Here is an 11,875-nt window from a genome sequence, read left to right as displayed (position 1 = left end):
TGGTTAGTCACCAATACCTTCCCAAGTGATAAATAGTTGCAAGTATAGAAACAGTCTTATCTCTTCTCCCAACTTTTTTTCTTTGCTAATTGTCATCAGCCGTATTATTCTTTGCAGGAAACAGATAAACACATTGCCAACACCAACATAGCTGATTATAGACCATTCATGTGAAAGCGATTTTGCTGGCTTCCAACAACAGCTCTACTAGTAGAGTCACTGTTCCACATCACTTTTGCACAAATACCAAACTTAATGACACTATATTCGCTGTACAATCTGGGGTTTGAGAATTATATGTTTTCAGCACTTACTAATCCTTTAATAAAGCACATTGTTGCTATTTTATAAAACAAAATGAGTATCAGAAATCTTAATAAGCTTTATAAATTGACATTGCTTATAAACAAAAGAATATATTTTTACCCATTCTTCATTTGTCTCAAAGAAAACCACTCTTATTCCTATAATTTTATGCATCTAATGATATAACTTTATATCTTTACAGTGACTATAAGAAGTATTCACACCCCCACCCCTCTGGAGTTTTCAAGTTTTTTTTTCTTTTATAACATTACGTCACAGTGGGTTTAATTAGACTATTTTTGACTCTGATCAACAGAAAAAGACTAGTGTCAAAGTGAAAACAGATCGCTACAAATTGTTCTAAATTAATTACAACATAAAACACAAGATAATTGATTGTAAAAGTATTCACTTCCTTCAAATCAGTATTTGCTACATGCACCTTTGGCAGCAATTACAGTCTTGAATCTGTGTGAATAGGTCCCAATCAGCTTCACACAATTAGACACTGCAATTTTTCCCCATTTTTCTTTACAAAACTGCTCAAGCTCTGTCAGATTGCATGGGGATCATGAGTGAACAGCCCTTTTCAAGTCCAGCCACAAATTCTCAATTGGATTGTGGTCTGGGCTCTGAACTGGCCACTCCAGAACATTAACTTTGTTGTTTTTAAGCTATTCCTTTGTTGTTTTTAAGCTATTCCTGTGTTGCTTTGGCTTTATGCTTGGAGTCATTGTCTTGCTGGAAAACAAATCTTCTCCTAAGTTCTCTTGCAGACTTCATTAGGTTTTCATCCAGGATTTCCCTGTATTTTGCTGCAGTCATTTTACCCTCTACCTTCACATACCTTCCAGGGTCTGCTGGAGTGACACATCCCCATCACATGATACAATGGTAGAAATGATGGGTTTTGATCATGTGTAGTGTTTGACTTACGCCAAACATGGAGCTTAGTCTGATGCCAGAAAACGTAAATTTAGTTTCATCAGACCATAGAACCTTCTTCCAGCTGACTTCAGAGTCTCCCACCTGCCTTCTGGTGAACTCTAGCCAAGATTTCATGTGAGTTTTTTTCAATGGTGGCTTTCCCTTTGCTACTCGCCCTTTAAGCTGCGACCAGTGAAGCACCCAAGCAACAGTTGTTGTATGTGCAGTCTTTCTCATCTCTGTCGTTGAAGCTTGTAGCTCCTCCAGAGCTGTCATAGGTCTCTTGGTGGCTTCCCTCACTAGTCCCCTTCTTATACAGTCACTTAGTTTTTGAGGACAGCCTGACTGTAGGCAGATTTACAGCTGTACCATTATTTTTCCAGTTATTGATGATTGGCTTAACATTACTCCAAGGGATATTCAGTGACTTGGAAATTTTCTTGTACCCATCTCCTGAGTGGTGTTTTCAATAACCTTTTTGCGGAGTTGCTTGGAGTATTCTTTTGTCTTTATGGTGAGGTCTTTGCGAGGATACTGACTCACCAGCAGTTGGACCTTCCAGATACTGGTGTATTTTTACTACAACCAATTGAAACACCTTGACTGCAGACTGGTCTCCAAAAACAGATCTCCATTTAACTAATTATGTTACCTCCACAACCAACTGGCTGCACCAGTGATGATTTGGTGTGTCATATAATGGTTGTAAAATAATAAAACATGAAAACTTCCAAAGAGGGTGAATACTTTTTATAGGCACTGTATATCAAGAGAGATGTTTTTAAATTCATATTGTAGGAACTCTTCATAGAAAAAACACATTTGGAAAAAATATTGAGAGGAAACCACAGTATTGTAGCTTTGATGTTGCTTAACTATGTCAAGTAAATATCAGTGTAATAGAATCACCTTTAATTTTGACAGTGACTATGTATCTTCCAGTCAGTTTAGAGTGCTGCTTTTCAGTCATTATCAGGATCTAGCACAAAGCTGTATCTAGACACACTGCAGCTTCTGAATTCTAAATGCCAATCATTTGGAAGTGGAAGTGGTTTCGTGCTGATGTCAATAAATCTTGACGCGTTCATTCCTTGGTACTCCCATCAATTTTTAGAAATTGGGATCCATCAAACTAAAACTCTGGGTTAGATCTTGCTGAAGTCACTCTCTGTGATTCACACACACTTATCTCGGTCCCCTGCACTTTTGAGGACAGCAGCCGATGCAGGGGGCACGGCACTGAAGTCGTAGTGTTAACGTGCTCTGGACAGCTTATAACAGAAGACAAATTGGGGAGGTGAAACTCTGTCAGTTGTGAAAACTCACATTTACAGATATTTAAATTAATATAAATAAAGTAAATATTAATAACTATTAAAACATCACTTCAAATTGTTATTAAAGTGAATTAAAAATAAATAATGTAAGAATTTAAATTTTGGACTGAATCTGAAACAGCCATGAATAAGCGTGTTCCGGACGTTGCACTGGGATAAAGTAGGGGGTCGATATATTTGAAGAACCAGGTTTGTGATACGTATTGCTATTGAAAACAAATAATGTCTTTAATTTGATCCACAAAGTACCTGAAATAAATTAATCAGTAGATTTGGCAAAAATGATAAGCTTTAAAGGTTTTTTTTCAAACACGTTTTTCTATGAAAAACTCCCACTATATTATATATTTAAAGCATCACCCTTTATCTAAGGCAGGAGTTCCCAACCGTCTTATGCCATGGATTGGGGTCCACATGCGACCAAGGAGCACGTGGACCCCAATCTGGTAAATCCTGAATAAGAATATAAAGAGTTATACCTTTAAGTGCATAATATTATGGGAATAAGAGTGGTTTTCTTTGAGACAAGGGAAGCATTGGGTTCCACACTAGTGTAGGGGTTAGTGTGACGCTATTACAGCTTGGGGTGTCAGAGTTTGGCAGTTAATCCCAGTGTCTTCTGTACATCCTCCGGTGGAATGTGTGGGCCTTCTCTGCATGTTTTCAGATCAAACTAATGCTTCCCTCCCACATAGCCTTCCATTTTCCTTTCATCAACGTGTCTATCTGAGAGTCTCTTAATGTATCTGCCTCTACGGCCACCCTTATCTGTGTGTTTAAAAAAACAATCTCCCTCTGACATTCCCCTGATATTTTCCCCCAATCACCTTAAATTAGAGGTGATTAGCCATTTCCGACCTGGAAAAAGGTGCTGGCTGACCATTGTGTCTATGTTTCTTATCATATTATACATCTTTATCAAATCATTATAAAGCTAAAATCAGGGTCCAGTACTATTCATTGATGTGAAGAGAAAGCCAAAACTCTTCTAGATTTGATCTCAGAGCTTTAAAAAAAATCCCTTTTTTTAATTCACAGAAATTACTTGTATAAAAATAGTAACTTGGTCAATTATGTCCATGGCATTTTAGAATCAACCTGCAATTAAAGTCTGCTGTTCAGTGGCAACCTTTTAGTGATGACAGTTTGGCCAGTGTATGTATTGAATAAGATAATTGCAAGACAAGTTATGGCTAAATGGTAAACTGGTTGGATGTATTGCTTTTATATATTGTGTTAGAAAATAAGAATTTAATTGATCAACAATTGTTTGGCAGTTATTAACACTTATTTTGTGGAATCTGGTATTATACTCAGTGGTTTACAACATCACATTGTTAACAATTGAAATAACATTACAATTAACTACATTATGAAGACTTCTGTGAACACTGAAATTGACATCTCATTTGTCATCTCATAAAGTCAGCATCCAGTCCCCAGGTGTGCGACAATGTGAGAAATACCAGAGAGTTTAGAATAAATGCAAGGATTATATCAGCTGTAGCAGAGAGGGCACAGCTTCTCTGACCTTTGTGTGGGAAATCTGATCCTCAATGGAAATCTCATTTTTATTAGGTTAATAACAAATAGATGTTGATAAATGAGATGGATATGGATGTAAAAACCAGCTGCGTTCATGTAATCGAATGCAAGCTGCCCACTCATGTAAGTAATCCTACTAATGCTGTTTTTTAAGTAGAAAGTAGGCAATGGCTGGTTTATTTTAGACGTTAAATATTGCTGAGTAATTGTGCAAATGACACAAAGTGTGTATGTAAATTATATGTTGGGAATATTAATGGAAATATTTATAAAGGCTCATTTAGCAACAGTTTGTCATGTTTACTGATGGAAAAGTATATCACATTTTTGCAATATTTTTAGCATACATTTATCAAGAGCAGTTAGTTGCTACCAATCTTCCAAAATAAGTAATTTTGTAACTGCATCAAATGACATAATTATGGTCTGATATTTATCTCTAATAGTTGATGTACTTTATACTGTTGACATCTGAAAAACTAAACATTTGCAATATGAATAATGGCATGTTTGGTTACTTCTAAATATTTTATGTTGCACTTTGATTTTAATTTATCTCCATATCCTGTTTGCATGTAGTATCAAAATTTGCATTGAAAATAACAAAGTGAAATATTCAGTACTCTATTTGTGGAACTGACCTTTGTTGTGAGCAAGTAACTGACAGAATAAAGAGCTTCTCCCTTTGAAGGTTGAATATGAATGTTTAAATATGTAATTGCTAACACAATGGTGCTGAACGGAATTGTAGAAATATGAATTCAAACCCTTGTCCAGTACAAGTACACATTATCTAGTCTGGCCCAAATTGCTTTACTTGGTGTCTGTTATGTTAAGGGCAAGTGCAGTAGATGCCAATGCATCTATCTGACTGGAAGAAATATCCCATTTTCCAAGTGTTCTGTCCTCCAGAATTCCTTTCAGACAGTACTGGAGAAACAGAATTATTTAGGATTTATCGAATTAAAATGCCATTGTATTTGGTATCATACTAGGCACCCACCATTTTGAAGTTGGGTGCTTGGTACTCCAGTGGTTTGCAGCACAATTAAGCTGAAATTCTAAAAAAAAATCTGGAATCTCTTAAAAATATATTGGCAATGCTCAAAAAGCAATAAACATGCATACTAAATTCACCTGCCCCACCCTTAACATGAACAAAAAGGAAATTCAAATCTACACCTGCATGAAATATACCTGCATGATAGATCATTTACTTGCTGCTAGATTCACTGGTGTAAAATATTTTTATCGGGACTATATGTGTGCCACTTAAATAATAAACTATATGCTTGAAATAGAAATATTTTTGAGGAATACTGTTGGCTTGTTTGCACAAGACATTTTAATTATTATTCTTGCTACTTTTAAAAATTGGTCATCTTTATAAAATATAGGGAAGAGTATTTTAGAATTAACCAGACTGTTTTAATGTAACATCAGCATTCAACAATGTCAAGAGGATTATTTGGAGGATATTTACATGAATAATATGTACTTTCTTACATCCTACCAGTGCTATTAATTCTGAAATTTGTGTCGTCTAAGTGATATGCTGATGAAACATCACAACTTTTGTAATGAGTCCGCAAACTGTTGAGGTGCAGTCAATACACTGGAGTGAAAACTGTGGATTTTAATTGTTTCACATGATATGTGGAAATGTGTTTATCAATTCTTTTGTAAATGCAGTGATGCTTCAATATTTGCAAGATTTTATTTCAGACTGAAAAACAGGTACCTGTAAAACTCTACTTATATTACAGTGACTTTTTAATAAACTATTATGAATTGTATGCTAAAATTTAAATGAATAATTTAACAAAAACTGTGACATGGTAAGAATTGCATTATATTTTTGAAAGTAGCTGTTTTTATTTATCCTTTCCTTGTCAAGGTGCTAATACACGTTGAGCCTATTATTCAGGAACCAGTTATTACCTTGTGTGACCTTAAACATTACGAATTAATAAATTACACTTAAATCAGGATATTGTAACTCAGATCAATTTTATACTCATTCGACATGACCATTGAAGGATACATGCAATCTTTTGGCTTTGTGAAAATCCAGAAGTATCTTCATTTGGGTGGCAGTGTAACATAGCAATGAGAACAGTTCTTCACAATGGCAGCTGTAAGATCAGAGTTCATTTCGGGACACTGTCTGTCAAGAGTTTGTACTTTCTCCCCTTGCCTGCATGGGTTTCCTCCGAATGCTCTGGTTTCTACCTCAAAAAAGTGAACAGGTTAGGTTTAGTAATTTCTGGACATCCTACATTGGCGCCAGAGGTGCCTCCCCCTTCCTATACCCTCTCCCCACTCTCCATCCCCCCTCTCCCCATTCCACTCCCCTTTCATTTCAGTGAGCTCCCAATGAATATACATTATTTCCTCTATATCATACAGCATAAATAAATTATTTTGTTCCCTATCAATCTTTAAAGACAGGAGATCTCTCAAGTACTTCTAATGTCTTTTTAATCTGATAAATTCAGAAATACACACAGGAAGAAATAGCATTTATGCAATAGTTTAATTTATCTCCCAAAATGTCCTTAAATGCTGCACATATAATTTTGATTTTAATTATATTCAAAAGGTAATTCTCATGCTTTTTAATATATTGCATTTGTAAATAATTATTTCAAGATTTTGTTACAGTTTCTGTGATTAAGCACATATGGCAGTAAATTTCCGTAAATCCCCAGCTTCACAGGCCTTGTCCTCTGTCAGAAGCAAGTATGGAGAGCACAGCTGGCATATAAATGACTGTCTCTTGTGATATTTGCAAGATCATTCTTATACCTCTGTTCTACTAATGGGGAAAGGTAAGTTCGTCCTCTCCATGCTATGTAGTTCTGTGTAAATGACCAACCAAATGGAAAAGCACAAGAAACAATCTCATACAACAAACCACAATTGTGAAGCCAGGAACGCAAGTCTTTAATTTTGTTTATATGAAGCCAGCTTGGACAAAATAGAGTTCAAGCTCAAACAGTCTTGGGAATCATTTGAGGTTACTTTTAATTTAAATTATTATCCAAAATTAAATTGTGGGTCAACCCTGCAAGGGTATCTTATTCAAAAACTCTTGATTTAATTCTTTATATTCCATTTATTGCACAGGGAATGTGAAAGGAAGGTGAATGATTAGAAGGTAAGTGCAATCAAAGAAAAATTGCTTTATTAACATGGTACTCCCATAGATGAAACTTGGCTCTAAACATATGTCAAGTGAAACACACTATGCTGGAGGAACTCAGCAGGTCAGGCAGCATCTATGGAAGAGTGTGTGCTGTCAATGTTTCGGGCCGAGACCCTTCTTCAGGACCTGATGAAATGTCTCAGCCAGAAATGTCAACAGCTTATTCTTCTCCTTTGATGCTGCCTGAACTGCTGAGTTCCTCCAGTATTGTGTGTGTGTTGCTTTGAATAATCTGTTTCACTGATGTTGGTTAGGGAATATATATTAATCCTCTGTCCAGTCACTAAGTTATCTCATCATCTTCAAAACATCCTTCCAAGAGAGCAAACTGGGCCTGAATTTAATGTCTTACCTGACACAGTACATGTTACATGACACAGTACAAAAGCTAGACTGAACTACGTAAAAAACACAGAGAAAGCTACACTAGACTACAGACCTACACAGGACTGCATAAAGTGCACAAAAACAGTGCAGGCATTACAATAAATAATAAACAGGACATTAGGGCAAGATGTCAGTCCAGGCTCTGGGTATTGAGGAGTTTGATAGCTTGGGGGAAGAAACTGTTACATAGTCTGGTCGTGAGAGCCCGAATGCTTCGGAGCCTTTTCCCAGATGGCAGGAGGGAGAAGAGTTTGTATGAGGGGTGCATGGGGTCCTTCATAATGTTGTTTACTTTGCAGATGCAGCGTGTAGTGTAAATGTCCGTGATGGCGGGAAGAGAGACCCCAATTATCTTCTCAGCTGACCTCACTATCCGCTGCAGGGTCTTGCGATCCGAGATGGTGCAATTTCCGAACCAGGCAGTGATGCAGCTGCTCAAGATGCTCTCAATACAACCCCTGTAGAATGTGATGAGGATGGGGGGTGGGAGATGGACTTTCCTCTGCCTTCACAAAAAGTAGAGACGCTGCTGGGCTTTCTTTGCTATGGAGCTGGTGTTGAGGGACCAGGTGAGATTCTCCGTCAGGTGAACACCAAGAAATTTGGTGCTGTTTACAATCTCTACCGAGGAGCCGTCAATGTTCAGCAGGGAGTGGTCGCTCCATGTCCTCCTGAAGTCAACAGTCATCTCTTTTGTTTTGCTCACATTCAGATACAGGTTGTTGGCTCTGCACCAGTCCGTTAGCTGCTGCACCTCCTCTCTGTAAGCTGACTCATCGTTCTTGCTGATGAGACTCACCACGGTCGTGTCATCGGCAAACATTGATGATGTGGTTCGAGCTGTGTGTTGCAGCACAGTCGTGGGTCAGCAGAGTGAACAGCAGTGGACTGAGCACACAGCCCTGGGGGGCCCCCGTGCTCAGTGTGATGGTGTTGGAGATGTGGCTCCTGATCCGGACTGACTGAGGTCTCCCAGTCAGGAAGTCTAGGATCCAGTTGCAGAGGAAGGTGTTCAGGCCCTGTAGGCTCAGCTTTGCAATCAGTTTCTGAGGGATGATTGTGTTGAATGCTGAACTGAAGTCTATGAACAGCATCGGAACGTATATGTCTATTTTGTCCAGGTGGGCTCGGGCTGGGTGGAGGGTGATGGCAATGGTGTCATCTGTTGAGCAGTTGGGACGGTATGCAAACTGCAGGGGGTCCAGTGAGGGGGCAGCAAGGTCTGGATGTGCTTCATGATGAGCCTCTCGAAACACTTCATGATGATGGATGTGAGTGCAACGAGACAGTAGTCTTTTAGGCAGGACACTGAAGACTTCTTCAGCACGGGGATGATGGTGGCATCCTTGAAGCACGTTGGAACAGTGGCGCTACTCAGGGAGTTGTTGATGTCAGTGACAACATCTGCTAGCTGGTCTGCACATGCTGTACTCCTTCAGTATGAGTATCTAATAAAAGACACCACAAGAGTTTCCTTGGAGAACCTGGAAAGTATGCTAACAGAGCTGCACTCCCTCAGCATTTCTTCGGAGCTTCTGTAAAAAAGATAGGCTGATAGCACAGCTCCCCTCTGGGCTTTCTTGGAGAGTGTGAGAGGGTATCCCGACAATGCTTAATTCCTACAGTTCTTCTCTGGAGTATCTAAAAGAAGCTGTTCTGACAATGATATGCTGCCTAAATACTTCCCTAAAGGATCAGATAAAACCTTAATAAAGTTGAACCTGCAGCATTTCATCTAGTTACTTTTCTTTCTTTAATCCATCACAAAGCATCTTCTTCTTTTGTCACAGTCTTACAAAGATACACTTATAACTGGATGCAGCATATTATTCCCAAGGTTATATAAACTAACTTTATTGATATAGATTTTGACTTTTACAATAGTTTTTTTGTACACTGATTATCTGCAGGAGAAATGTGATAAAAACCATATCTGGTGACATACGGCATTCTCTTTGGATCGTATGACTTTTTTATAAGCCATGTAATTATACTTTTAAAACATAAATGATAAATTTTATTTGACTCTAGAGGCATATTTACTGCATCAATCAAGTACTTAAAAAGACCATAATATCTTACAATTTAAAATCTTAATCTCAGTTAATCTTAATTTTCTTATTTAAAAGAAATTGCTAAATAATCCCAAGTCCTTTCTTATTGTGCACGGCTGCCAGGAAGGTAATATTCGTGCATACATAGGTGTATGTCAATGTAAGTCAACCTAACTTATCAGCAGCATCACATACAAAATGCTGGAGGAACTCAGCTAGTCAGACAGTATCTATGAAAATGAATAAACAGTCAATATTGGACTTGGACCAAACCTATTCTTCAGGACTGGAAAGGAGGAAAGAAGATGCCAGAAAGGTGTGGGGAGGGGAGGTGAAAAAGGATTGCCAGAAAATAGTAGATGAAGCCAGGAAGGTAGAAAAGATAAAGAGCTGTTTAGGAAGGAATCTGAAAGGAGAGGAAAGTGGAGCATAGGAGAGAGGTAATGTGGAAGTGATAGACAGGAGAGAAGAGATAAAAGGCCGGAGTGAGGATTAGAAGAAGAATGGAGGGGGAGGGATTTTTTTAACTGTACTAGAGAACTCATTAAATGATGGATAAGAAAATATCAGTATAGTTTTGGAGAGGTAAGCTGACAGTGCCATTCCTGTGAAATTTAAAAAGAAACAGATCATGGAAATCCAAAATGAAAACAGAAAACATAGAAAAACTCTGCTCGTCCAGTGGCATTTGTGGAAAGGGAAGCTGGACTGAAGTTTCAGATACAAGATATTTCACCAGAACTGAGAATGGGAGCTGTAGAAGTAAACCCAAGCTTGGTGGAGAACATGTGTTCAGTCCTGAGGAGCATCCCTAAGCTTCCTGATGCTTGCCACTTTAATTTATCATCCCATTCCCATTTTCACTCATTTGTCATAATGCCCAGCATAAAGTGAACAAAAAACACCTCACCATTTATCTGATCAAGGTGCTGCTTGAACTCATCAAGCTCAGGTAACTTGGTTTCTCTCAACAGATCAGAATTAGCCATTTTTGTTGCTGTGAAAATGGTTTAGTCTATCTCCCTCTCACCATCTCATTCACGTTCTCTCATGCTCACACCTTTTCATTCACTCTTGTGCACGCACGCACACACACACACACACACACATATACATACAATACTTATTCAATGCATCCCACAACCCTCTGTTTCACAGCCTTCTCACACTGTGCATTCTCACTTTCTAATTGCCCTCATTAGGTGACTTTTACCACTTATGTCAGAGCATCCCTAGTCACACCTCAGCACAAAGTATTGCATTTGTTCTATCCATTGGTTCCACTGCACGCTGTGTTATGTAAAATAACTACGCCTAATACTTTCTATTGACTGCTTTTCCAAACCAGATTTTGGACCAATGATATTTGTCCTCGCATGCAAGCAATCTTTTGAATATGGTATCAAAGAAAAATGTTAAATTATTTCACATTTGCAAATTGTATTCATCATCTTCCAGTCTAGATGGCACTGCAAATTGATTTTAAATTATTTATAGTTCTTGCTGTCTTTGGACCTAATAGTTTATTTAAGCATACAAGCCTTGAGATTCTTGAATTCCACTAAGGAGGCTAACGTGCTGTTCTGAAAAACATTGGAGGTGTATTGCTGATCAGTTTGGCAGTGCAGAGAGCCATACAATTACTTAATTTAAAAGTGGGTAACATGGGTGCTTTCTGAATTCTTCATGAACCAGCTACCATTTCCTAAAGCAAAGCTGAATTAGTTATTGAAATATCTAGGGTAAAATACGGAGTGAAAGTGTTTTGCTGATCCATTACTAATTTACAGTAACTCCACATAATCTAGATCCATTTTAATTTCCAAACCACTCCCAAGCAATAGAAAGCATTAGTCCTCATTCTCTAATGTGTCACTAACAGGGGCTAAAGAAGGGGAAGAAAGTTTTTTCCCAATTTTTGTCATTAATTTTACTCTCTGTGGAGAACAGGGGGGAGTCATTCAAATATAATCTCTGTTCTCTGTTTCTGCCATTAAGCAGCAGGCATCAATTTGCTCAGTACAGCCAACAAAATGAAGCTGAGACAGGAAGGACCAGAGCAGGTGTTTTGCCATGGCCTGTTCAAGACAGAGAAATAACTGGAAGCATCT

This window comes from Hypanus sabinus, chromosome 14, assembly GCF_030144855.1.
Source record: "Hypanus sabinus isolate sHypSab1 chromosome 14, sHypSab1.hap1, whole genome shotgun sequence".
Taxonomy (NCBI): Eukaryota; Metazoa; Chordata; class Chondrichthyes; order Myliobatiformes; family Dasyatidae; genus Hypanus; species Hypanus sabinus.
This window is presented reverse-complemented; position numbering follows the sequence as displayed.